The sequence below is a fragment of the Haliaeetus albicilla genome, chromosome 1 (genome assembly GCF_947461875.1).
Source record: "Haliaeetus albicilla chromosome 1, bHalAlb1.1, whole genome shotgun sequence".
NCBI lineage: Eukaryota > Metazoa > Chordata > Aves > Accipitriformes > Accipitridae > Haliaeetus > Haliaeetus albicilla.
Window position 1 is genome coordinate 53,437,321 of NC_091483.1, and position 12,108 is coordinate 53,449,428.

Consider the following 12,108-nt stretch of genomic DNA (forward strand, 5'->3'; position numbering starts at 1 on the left):
GTTATGCTGAACAGACACAGCCATTGAGAGACTGTGTCATTCCACAGGTCTGAAAGCAATTAGGAAGGATGAATCCAAATAGCGTGCAAAAGTCTGGAACAAATAGACCACATCCTCAACTGCTGTAAATTGAAGCATCTCCCCTGAGTTTAGTGCAGCTATTTTGATCCTATCACAAGAACAATAACAGCAACAAAACGTGACTTTTCAAGTAAATGTACTTCAATGTTCTTCCAAGAACATTCATACAAATGAGATTTAAGGAAAGAATTGTCTTCACTGAGCACTGAAGACTGTTGAAGAACCTGACTGCATATCATCTACTCGTACTCAATGGCACTATCCTTAATATTTACCATATGTAAGCATGTATTCTGCTTTATCAGTGCCTGTCAGTTCTACAGAAAGAAAATGTACCACCTGCACCCATGTGATCATTTTTAACTCATCTTGTAACCACAATATCCTTGTATGGTACTTGAAAACAGAGGGCAGTTATTTACATCTTCATGCTTTACTTTTGCTTGAAATTTGTGATTGTTAAAACAAAAATTGTCTTCACAGGGGCTTGATTTAAAAATTAATAATTGCTTGAAAGACATCCCCAGAACAGAAGATACAGAGCCTTCACAACAGGAAACATAAGATACAGTTCAGCAATATACAGCTTTCTGAGTTTTTGCCAAGTTACGACAGATATGCTGATCGATTACTAAAAGGTAGAAGCAAGGCCAAAATCTGGATAGCATATTCCAGTGAGACTGGAACCACTTATTCTTCAATTAGCTCTTGAAACTGCGGTTTAACTTCAGTTTACATCATTGTGTAACAGTATCAACCAAATAGCTTTGCAATGTCTTGCTGAACTTTGGTGTTACTTATCTAGAAACCTAAAGTTGTAGATTGTGACAGTTTTTATTTCCGTGGGGACTGCAGTAATTGTACTCTTACAGGATTTGTCATCAGTTTACCAACACAAGAAAAGGTGTATTCATCAACCAGCATGTCCACTAACAGGTAGACTTGAAATCTAATTTGAGCCAAGTTTCATTGCCCTTAGGATGTTTAATTGCATCCACCCTAAAATGGAGTAGCTTGAAAGGATTTCATGTGAAAATTAATGAAGAAAAGGTTTTAAAATACTAACACATCAACTCCTACCAATATTTGAAGCTTGAAAAGGAGTGAGATTTGTTTGGAGCAATGGCTAACAATTCACGTCAAGGAAAATGTAAGCAACTCTGACAAACACACTTTAAATAGCCTAATATATTATAAACAAAATCCTTCTTTTGATCATTCAAACCTGAATTTGAATGGTCAAAAAGTCCTAAACAGGAAACAGAACAAACAGTACTAAAAATAGGTAATCTGTGTAAGGTTTATCATCTACCCATTTTGGATGACATTTCATTCTTTTAATCAATATTAATCCTCATTTGGCATATTATTTTGGTGCTTGTGCCTGCCTCAGGAGCAGCTTTGGATTTCAGAGTTTATCTTCTGTGGAAAAATTAGGATCTTTGAATAAAAAACAAAATGGCCTTAACTTTCTTCTTTCCCTTTGATGGCTTAATGATAATCTTTGTTAACATGTCACTCAGAACAGGAAGGTATATAAGCACGTGCAAGACTAAAAGCATTTAAACAAAGATTTAAATGTTTCTGTCTAAATTATTGAGAAATTTAGGTTCTTTGACAGTTAGAATTCAATATTCCAAATTGCAGGAATGTAATTAGCAAATTCCAAATTAACAGTTTATTTAGAATTGTTTGGGGTTTTTTTAAATGATACATTAGTGATACAGAGTGATACATACAGATATTGTTGCTTCTCCTAGTGAGTTTGAGTCCTGAAAAGTGTCTATCTAAAGGTTGATGAGGACATTTCTCAAGTAGTTCCAATTATATCCTGTTCATAAAGTCTTGGCAGTGAAGAGTTTTGCATATAGATGTAGCCTTAACATAATCAAATGTATGTCATTTTGCTGAAATACCCATTTATGAATTTATTGGAACTGGGAAATTGTAAAGAGCCTTTTTTAGACTTCTTCATGTAACACATTTATACTGTAGTCCAGTGCACTGGGACCTAGCAAGGAGATAGGAGACGTGCTCGTGACCCTGAACAGAACAAGTACATAAAATCTGTGTTTCATACCTGGCCACTGCCCCCAGCCTTTCTCTTATGCCAGTCTGTGTATGCCTGATGAGTGCTTCTCTTTCCTTTTCTATCCCTTGCTCCTCTTGTGTTTTATCCATAATGATTTCATCAAATCCAAAACTTCATGAAATGTCTTGGCATGAACAAAATGGTATACTTGATACAGTATGAAATGCGAAAGTGTGAAATACTTTACGAAATCAGGTAATTCTGCTGTGAAGCAAAAGCAAATATTGAAACTTTGAAAATGGTTAAAATATAGAGAGCTGCCTGTCTCTGTTTTGCTGTACTTTCAGCAGTTTCCAGGTGTATTAAAACAAAATACATTGGTTTGGGTTTTTTTTCTTATACTTCAGTCATTAGGGGAAATATCTCAGGTTTAACTTACACTATTTAGGAAAAAAAAAGGAAGATGTCAGCAAAGCTTTCATGTTTTTCTACGAGGCATATGGCAACTTGTACTGCTCAAGACAAATGAGAGTAAGACTTCAAGTGTTCTTTTCCCTTTTTTTTTTTCCTTAGGAGGGTTGTTTTTTAAGCATGAAAACAAATTAGGTCAGTCCACAAACCCTGGTGATTCTGTTTCACTGAAGAAGTTTGAATTTTGCATGCAATAAACCATAGCTATATTGTGTGTTAATGGTTTTCTATAAACCAGCTTCATAATTTGGATAAATTTTAATCAATTTGTTTAAGGAGTTGACTCAGCAAGAACTGAGTTATGGAAGAGCCCTACCACCATGTGTAGTTCTAGGTCCAGAAAGAACAGTCACATCTTCAGACAAATAAAGAGCAGCTGAAAATATCCATATCTGCATTATACTAATATCTGTGTACAGCTACAAGTCAAATTGCTTGAATACTTTGAATTTTTCCCATTTTTTTAAATTGTTTTGGTAGTTCATTTTACATAGGATCATGTAAGTAGCATATTTTTAGTTTCTCTCTCCATAATATGTCATGGAGTGTGCTCAGCTTATATTAGTATGACAGAAAATATTTTATATTTGTGGATAAATAACATTATATAGATAATTTTTACTACTTTATTCTCATTTTATAATTATTTTAGAAATAAAATATAGTTGTTATAATAATATAATATTATAATTCTTCATCTAACATTACTTAAACAGAAATTAGAGTTTTCTGAATACCTGATTTATATGGCCTAGCTTTGAGCCATATGGTTTTCTGAGCTGCAGAGGTACCAACAAAACAGATCATCTTTGTGTTTAAGCTCAGAAATAACAAGGAGCTTAATTCTAACATTTTAGTATAGTCAGTCTGACTGCAACTGAAGTGCATTCTATCACTGCATACAAAGTACAGCAGTGCTATTAACTTGTCTCATTAGTGAATTACCTTGTTTCTTGTTACTCCTCCATTCCCCTATTTATTTTTCTCAGTTCTATTGATTGTCCAAGACCCAAGAGAATTCTTAAGATTTTCAGACTTAGACGTTCTGATTCCGTGTGTTCTTTTTCACCATAAAATGTTGCTATAAGCTTTTTTTATTGTTATCATTATAAAGTTTTATTAAAGCAGCTTAGAACAAGTATCCAAACTCTGGTTATTCTCCTCCTTTCTGTAGATGTGATAGCAGGAAAAGATATATGAGAGGCAGTCTGTCCCCAGTTTTCTTAGACAGACAGGAAATGGACAGACACTGTCTATGATGTCCTTCTTTTCTCTTTTTAAGCTCAAATCAAGCATTAGAACATTTGAAAGCAAGTTGTCTTTGAAATTGTTTCACAGAACAGACCATATCCTAATAATTTTGTAACTTTTAAATATATCCTCACTTATGTATTTTTTTAATGTCTTATTCCTGTGACCAGCTTCTGCAAAAAAACCCTATTTTATTGAAATCAAAGCTTCCAGGTGGAACATTAAGTGAAGTTTAGCTGAAGAAAAATAATTAGAAGAAAACAGTCTTAATTAAAATTCTGTCTTGAAATATTGGGGGGGGGGGGGGTGGAACCACGTGTTTCAATTTTTCATCACTTTTTCTGTATTATAAAAACCAACATTCTTAGTAAATTTTAACTGTAAGGAAACTGAAGGTTTTTTGCTTTATTTTGATCCCCATAAAAAATAAATTTCAAAATTGTGCAATTTATGCAATTGCATAATTGCAACTAAAATGTGTGACTTTGCAGCATGTAATGTATTCACTGAATTCCAAACTGGAAATCTTTCAGGAAAATAGTATAAATCACACTTTACAGTAGAGTAAAAGTTATGCATTCAGATCTCGGGCTAGCCAAATATAGTTAAAAATAATTCCGGAAAGTTATTTACCTCTGGGGCTGCACTTCTGACTGTCCAGAGTTTACCACCACATATGCCATTTCCTTTTATGGGCTTCAAAGATCTCCCTCTTTGAAGATGCAGAGGTTAGGCTGGTAAGTCATTTCACTTAAGGTTGTCTACCTCCACTATCCATGTACATGAAAGCTACTGGGAAAAATTTCAAACCCACTTCCATTTGGGCCTGCATAATTTTGCAACTAACTTTTAAAGTTAATACTGTAATTTTAAGGCTGAAAAATGCCTATATAAAATTACATGTACGACAATGAAGACCACATTCGGCAAATTTAGCAGACTTTAGCACAAAGTTCCACATGCTGAGGAACTAAAGCTTGACAAATTAGCTCCAGATATGACCATATTAGTGGGAGCTGGAGACAGCCCTACAGGGCTGGCTTTTCTTTGACTGAAGAAATGCCCTCGAGAAGACTCATTTGAGCTAATGAAGGCATTACATAAACAGTTAAAAGGCAGTTGTTGGAGGTTGGTAGAAAGCTCATGTATCAGCAGTTAATAATTATGAAGTTTTCCTATCTCCTTTCAGAATAAATATCCTGTCCCAGTTGTGGCAGGCCTGCTGAATGGAGACTTTCTGGTCACTAAATGTCCAGACGCTATTTTGTGTAGCATAGCGCATGCGGTGTCTTACCTTTGCATCTCTATAGCTCCCTCTGAAGGCCAGCCAAAGGCCAAAGATTCCAATCAATAACCTGATCAGTAATGGTAAAATCATTTACTCGGAGCAATAATTAATAAAGGAGGTTTACACCGGCTGAAGGGGTCATCAGAATGTAAATTATGTATGACCAACCCACCTGGGAAGATGATTAAACTTGGCCACAACACTTCTTTCTTTCTTTAAAGAAAAGGAAAAAAAAGAGTTGCCTTCACCCTGTAGTTTGGAAATCACACATGGTCATTACCATTATGATTCACATTGAATTAAACAAAATAAAAACTGAGTAAGTTATTTCACTTAAATATGAGACCAGTGACCAAAGATGGTTTTTTGCATGTGTTTGTTAGTAGAATTTGTTGTATGGGTAGCTAATATTTATTATTAATAGATACACTAATTAAAGCCATACAAGTCATTTCCATTAGCTTACCCTCAAACTTCTACAGAGCTGTCCGTCTGGTTTTAATCAAAACCAAATGGTAATCCAAGTTCTCAGGCTGGAACAGCTAAGAGGAAGTCATTCAGAGGAGGCAGAAGAAAGCAGAAAAGATAAACAGATGATATTCACTGCATTTGTATAGAGCAAAGGATGTAGATGCTGTGGGTTACTCTGGAGACGTGATTCAGGCACCCTGTCAAACTGGAACGAAGTAGTTACAAGTGTTTTATGTCAGCAAAATACTAATATGATCAAGATGGAGTCTGTCCTTTTGCTTTTGCAGAGCTGGATTTGTGTGACTCTGGAGGATTCTCAGAAGAGGTAAAGCAACATATACCACTGCCTGCAATATGACTGCGTTTAAACCGTAAAGTTCATTTTCTCAGATCCAGCTTATTCTCTTGAGTAGGAATACAACTTTAGCATACGCGTGTAAATGGTATCTCTCTAACTGTGTATATATGCTCGTCAGAATAGCACTAGACTCTTTGTCAATGCGATGTGTTAATTGAGTTTAGACCGTGTTGTTCTCTGCCTGTTTCTCACTACCTGGTGCCGAAGACCAGGCGTTTCAGAGCCTTTCTTCTGTTGTTCTGGACAACTGTTATCTTTGCATGAACGTTAGAGATGCATAAAATAATTTTTCGAAGGAAAAAAAAACAACAGAGGGAGGAGCTTGAAAACACTTTTACGTTATGTAACTGTGGCACAGATCTTCCCGTTTGACAGAAATCGCCCAGCAGCATATTAAGCTGAATATCTTGAAATGCTCGGTCTTGCCGTCTTTTTTCTTTCCCCCCATCTCTGCGCTCTCTCCCTTTCCCTCTCCCTGGCGCAGGCAGGCAGGCAGGCTCGCTGTCTCTCTCTCCCTCTCTCTCAAAGGCAGGAAATACTTTTCAGGCAATCTGGGCCTGGTTGTTGAGGCCCCTTTCACAAAACATCAGTCTGAATTTAGTAGACAGAAGTCACTGGGAAAAGCTTGACAGGCTTGTGCTTAGTTAAGGCTCCCTCCAGCTGCAGAGGGTGTTTTTGTTAGAATCACACATTGAGCAAAACTGCTTAGAATAGAGCAATGATCTCAGTAGCGAAATCTGAACTTTTATGCTAGCAGGAGCTAACTGGGACTGGGCTCTTTTGTTTGTTTGTTTGCTCCTTCATTTTGGTTTTTGTTGGGGTTTGGTTTTTTTTTCTTTTATTGACCAAAGATTTGAGGGAGGTCATGTCTGAAATCCAGATTCTCTTCATCTAGGTAAGGCTGTCTTGGAATCTTTCTGTACTTTAAACTATCAAAAAATAAATTAAAAAAAAAAATAAGGAAAGAAAAGAAAAATCAGAAAAGAAACAAGCAGTATCCAGCACTGGAGCTTTCTGCGTTCAGGATCTCAGCACTAAAACTGGAGGTAAAAAAATGATACTCATTAAAAATGTACATTTAGTTGTAGACTGTGCCAATTCTGTTTATCAAAATGCACCAGATCTATAAAAAATTCTTCATGTGCATTTTTCTTCATTTTTAAAAAATATTCTTGATATGCTTAATTTTATTTGCATTCATATATAAATAGAGCTGCATGGTCTTTCTTGCATATTTTTTAATGGACATTAAATAGGAAAGCTAGACATGTGAATGATTTCTTTTTTCACCTCATTTGCCAACAGGGAGGGCATTTGGGGCTATGTTTTTTTCTCTCCCCCCACCTTCCCTTCCCTCCAGCAATAATGATGATGAGGAGTGCTTTAGGTAGATATATCAGTTATACCTCTGCTGGGCTTGGTCTCCAGCCCTTTCTCAGTCCTAGATGAAATTTGTGGTATAACTGACAATACAGTCTTAAATGCCTACACTCTAAATCTGAAATTCCAAGATTTATTTCTTAGTATTATCTAAATTAGGTTATTTTTAGTAACCTATGATTAGATACGCAGTTGGTATGTGCTGTGCTAGCATTTAGAAGAGAGAAAGCAAGTTTCAGTAAACGTCAGCTGACTACAATTTTCAGTGAAGATATATGAATTTACTCAGTCTTTTTCTTAACCTAGTAAACATTTAACTATTAAAAATAACAAGAATCTGCTGCTAAGGAGTTTAGGGGGAAATTCGGGATATTATCTTTAACTGATGTGTGAATGGAGCTGCTGCTATTTTACATAAAGACGTGATTTAATTATTTAATTGTTATGGACATCAGAAGCATTTTTCATGGCAATCTATATAGTATCCTTTGTCTTTCTGAAAATCTGAAAGGACAGCTGTTGCTCATAAGTCATACTAGAGATTCTTTCTTTCTTATGCGCATCATTAAGGCACCATATAGTTATTGGCCAGATTGGTAACTGAAAAGGAGTCATCTGTTCACATATTTCAAGAATTTTTTAACTGTGTTTTTACTGAATATTTTTTCGAAATGATTGGTGAGTAATGAAATGACTTTGTGGCATGAAAGGACGTGAAGGACTAGTAAATACTCCAGAATGGAGTCAAATATCTCCTCTGCAATAGATTGAAAACTGTACACTTTACTGCCATTCGGGTGGAAGAAAGTTGTTCCTGGTGGTCAGAAGAGGCTCTGGGTTGTGAAGGACACGGGTCTGAAGGGGACGGGGAACTGCTGGTAGGCAGCAAGTTGTTCCTGGGTATATCCTGGGGTGAATTTTAAAGTCGCAATCACTCGTTTGTTTATGGACAAGCATTCTCCAGTTCGGCGCCCTGAGCTGGGAGAGCTGTGGTAGCTGGGTGGTGGGACTGAGAAGTTGAGAGGAATCTGGATGGCTTAGTCTCTGTGTTACTCCTGTGAAATTTGTGCTGGAACTTTGATGTCTCAAGGGATTTAGCGTTAGTGGCTTTTACTGCACTGTATTCCCATACTTGCTCCTGCAAGTATGCGTGTACGAACTTAGTGAGTACTCTAGTTAAACAGAAGAGAAAATACCAAGTAATAAAAATAATCATTCCATATCAGGGGGTGCCGCCTTCTGCAGCACTGTCTTCTGGGTTTTAAAGGATATAATGACCTCATCTGACCTCACTTGCAGAAGAAAATACTTGACACCTGAGACAGTTGAACTATAGAGTAGATAACAGAATAGAACCCAGAAAGTATTTTCTCATTTAACTGTGAAGTTTCTTATAGACTATAAGAAAAACTGACACAGATAGCTGCCCACTTTTTTGATTTAGAAGGTTCATTTAAAAGTCCTGAAGACAAATCACTGTTCAAGACCTGTTTCTACTTAGGCTAACTTCTCTGTTATGCTAACCTGGTTTTGTTTTTTAAGATATTGTTGTTCAAGAAAAAGAATTCACAGAAAGCTTACTGTCTAAAAAAAACCGTGAAAATTATTTTACAGATATATAGCAATAATGAACACAGAAAATGAACACAGAAAATGAACATCTAAAGTTTTTGACCTTGCTCTGTTCCTTCAGAAATGTTAATGTTCTTAATTTGAAACAAGAAAATAGCCCAAGTAGTTATATCAGATGACTCTTTTGAACAGTTAAGCACATGAATTTATGTCTGAAGCCTTGAGAAAAATTAATGCAAGTGGTTGCATTTATGTAATAGAAATTATTCAAATAGATTCCCTTCACCATAAATATATGTGCCTGCAAACTTATTTTCTTTTGAACCTTGTACCTGTTGACCTGCCATGTTAAATTCCATAATCAGAGCCCTTGAACAAAATAAGTTTGTACATTTGGACCTAACTCAGGAAGATCTCTGTAACACAAATCAAAATGTATTCCCTCCTAAAAGAAAATTAAAAGCAAAGATAACAGCTTGGGTAGGCAGTTTTTGAATAGTCAAGGTTTATAGTAATTCTTCTAAATTGCTGAACTTAAAATCAATTTTTAAGTTATTCTTTAGGTGGTGGAACAATAGAAGGATGCCCATTTTGGCTTTTTCATGAGTCTCAAAAGTTAATTAATTTTTTTTTTAGTTGTCAGAAGCATTAAGCTAAATTTTGTATTATATTTTTCTGTGGTTCTTAACATGAATTTTGTTGCTGAAATGTATCTTCTTTCATATAAAGCTTCCCTGAGGAGGGCAGTAGCAGAAGGAGGAAGAGAACTTATGAACAGTTTTCTTTTTTCTCAGAAAGGAGATATATTTTAGAGTATTCTCTTTTTTCTTTCAGTCATCTGGTTCCATTTTCTGTTGTTTGTTTGTCTGGAGAAAAAATCAAAAGATGTTTTTTGTGTTGGTGTTCTGTTCCTTTTACAAAAGAAAAAGGAAAAAGACAAAAATTGAGTAATATAGCAGTAGAAGCAATTGAAATAGTATATCCAGAAGGGCTAGATCTTGATTTCCCTCCCAATAGGAAAGAGCCTCTGGAGGTCTCTGGTCCAACCTCTCACTAAAAGTGGAGTCAACTAGAGCAGGTTGCTCAGGGGCTTGTCCACCTGGGTTTAAAATATCCCCAAAGATGGTGATCACTGTGAATACTTGGTAAGGACTTTACGCCTGGCTGCATACACAGTGTATTTTTTACATATATGTGTGTGTGTTTATGTATATGTACATGTATACATACGCATGTGTGTGTATATACATATAAAAATTATACCCCAAACAAAATTTATATAGAATTTTCACATGCAAATCCTGTGTATAGTAGGAGTGTGAATATTATTTTTATGGAAATAATTACTGATTCTGAATTTGAATATGTTTTGGGGCTGCTCACTGCAGCCCATATTTCACCATTGATATTTGTTGATGCTTTTAGAAACTACTTATTTTAAGAACAGTCTGTTGCTAGAGAATTTCAAATCCACTATTAAAATAATAACTTCTTTCTCTTGAATGAGAAAAATTGCTCATGTTGAAACTAGAAATGCCTGGAGTTTTATCTGGCACATCTCTGGCACATTGTACATCAGCCACTGAACACAAATGCAGAGGTTTGCCTTAGGTTGTATGTATCTACATTAAAACTAATTTAACTCATACAGTGTACTCTTTACTTCTAGCCTTCACTTCCCTCTAGGCTCTTCTTTTTCTTACTCTGATTCATGATATTTCCTGTTAGCTATTTTATTATATTTTGTGTCAAAATCGGGTAGGTTTAGATTAAATGCCTTTGAACTTTAGGAAAGTTTGTAAACGACTTCTGTTACCTCTGAATCTCTAGTGGTTCTCCTACCCTCTAGCTCACTCTTCATCAACTCTAGGCTTTCCAGGGTAGGCAGGTCTTATCAGTGAGAGTTTCATACAGTCTGTTGCATTACATCTCAACCATGACAAATACTCTTTAATGGTAGAATAAATAAATGTTCCAACTGGAACATCACCACACGTGTGGGAAGTTTGCCTCATGATTCAAAATTTCACTTTGTATAAGAGGGAGTCAGTGGTGAGATTCAAAAAGAAAATTTCATTAGACTGAAAAGTAAGGAAAATCTAGAGTAGTATGGAGGATTGTTGCAAGGTGTTGTTCTGGTAAGGGAGCTAGGAGAAAATGGAAGAGGCAAGATGAACCAGTGAGAAATTTGCCTAGCCAAAGCAGTTGGGGTTAAATTATTACAGCTGTATAACTGCAACTTATTAAAGAGCATCCAACAACCTTAATTTTGTATTATTAGCTTCTTTGCTAAGACCATCGCAAAATATGAACCTTTTTTCTTCTCCTCGTGAATTTTCTCCTGCAAGACACAGACATGTAATAGGCAAGGAAGACTTGCTTTGGATTCACTGATTCAGCCTGGAGCCTGAGCAGCCCTGAGAAGCTCAACACACTGGAAGTTGTACTGTTAGACTCATTACGTACTTTTTTGTACACAGCTGAATGGCAGATAACCCTTTTTTCATTTTGCTTGAATTGTTTATCTTCAGATAATGCTGTTTTATCAGAGAGAGGTGGCAGCTCTCAATAATAATGCACTAAGATAAGAAGTTTTTTCTGAAAGTACAGTCTCAAAGAGATGTACTCTCCGCAGCAGAAACTGGTCTTGGAGGATTCCATGTGCAGAGACAAATCTACGTTTTAGTTCTATTAAACACCTGTGTGTAGGAGATGTCAATGCCTTCCAGGCAACTTCCAAACCTTAAGTCACTGTCAGCTTAATTGGATATACAGCCAAAGATTTTAGAAAAGCTTTTGCACGTCAAGTGAGAATTGGTAGCTGGAAATAGACCTGAATTAGTTTTCAAATCAAAGGAAGATATCTGCATGAGCTCAAGTAATCTATTTTATTTTTCCTGTACTCATGTACTCAGCAACAGTAATTTCCAGGGTTGGGTATGTCTTTCCAGGCAGGCTACAGGTGCCGAATAGGAGAGTATCATCATAAAATCGGGAGACCAGCTGATGATTTTGGCATTGAGGTATCTCTGGAAAATACTGTAGAAAAAGTCTATTGACTATAACAGTCATATTCACATTATGACTATTATAGAGGCAGAAAAAAAGGAGATAAAGAGTCAAGATACAAACACACTGTACCCAAGTTCTTTGAAAGGTAAGTTTCCTGAATTCTGAAATAAGAATATTATAATGAAAAATGGT

General features: G+C 35.9%; 1 protein-coding gene across 3 annotated transcripts in view; it reads left to right on the forward strand.

Moving 5' to 3' along the window:
• Positions 1-5,700: 5,700 nt before the first annotated feature.
• The window catches only part of DLC1 (DLC1 Rho GTPase activating protein), a 234,640-nt gene continuing 228,232 nt past the window's right edge, over positions 5,701-12,108 (forward strand). The window contains exon 1 of one of the 3 annotated variants that reach the window (XM_069789391.1): positions 5,701-5,919. The gene's annotated coding sequence lies outside the window, so the exon portion shown is untranslated. Of the gene's footprint in view, positions 5,920-6,434; positions 6,999-12,108 lie in introns of those variants that run through there. The other 2 variants (XM_069789386.1, XM_069789402.1) reach the window with 2 other exon arrangements.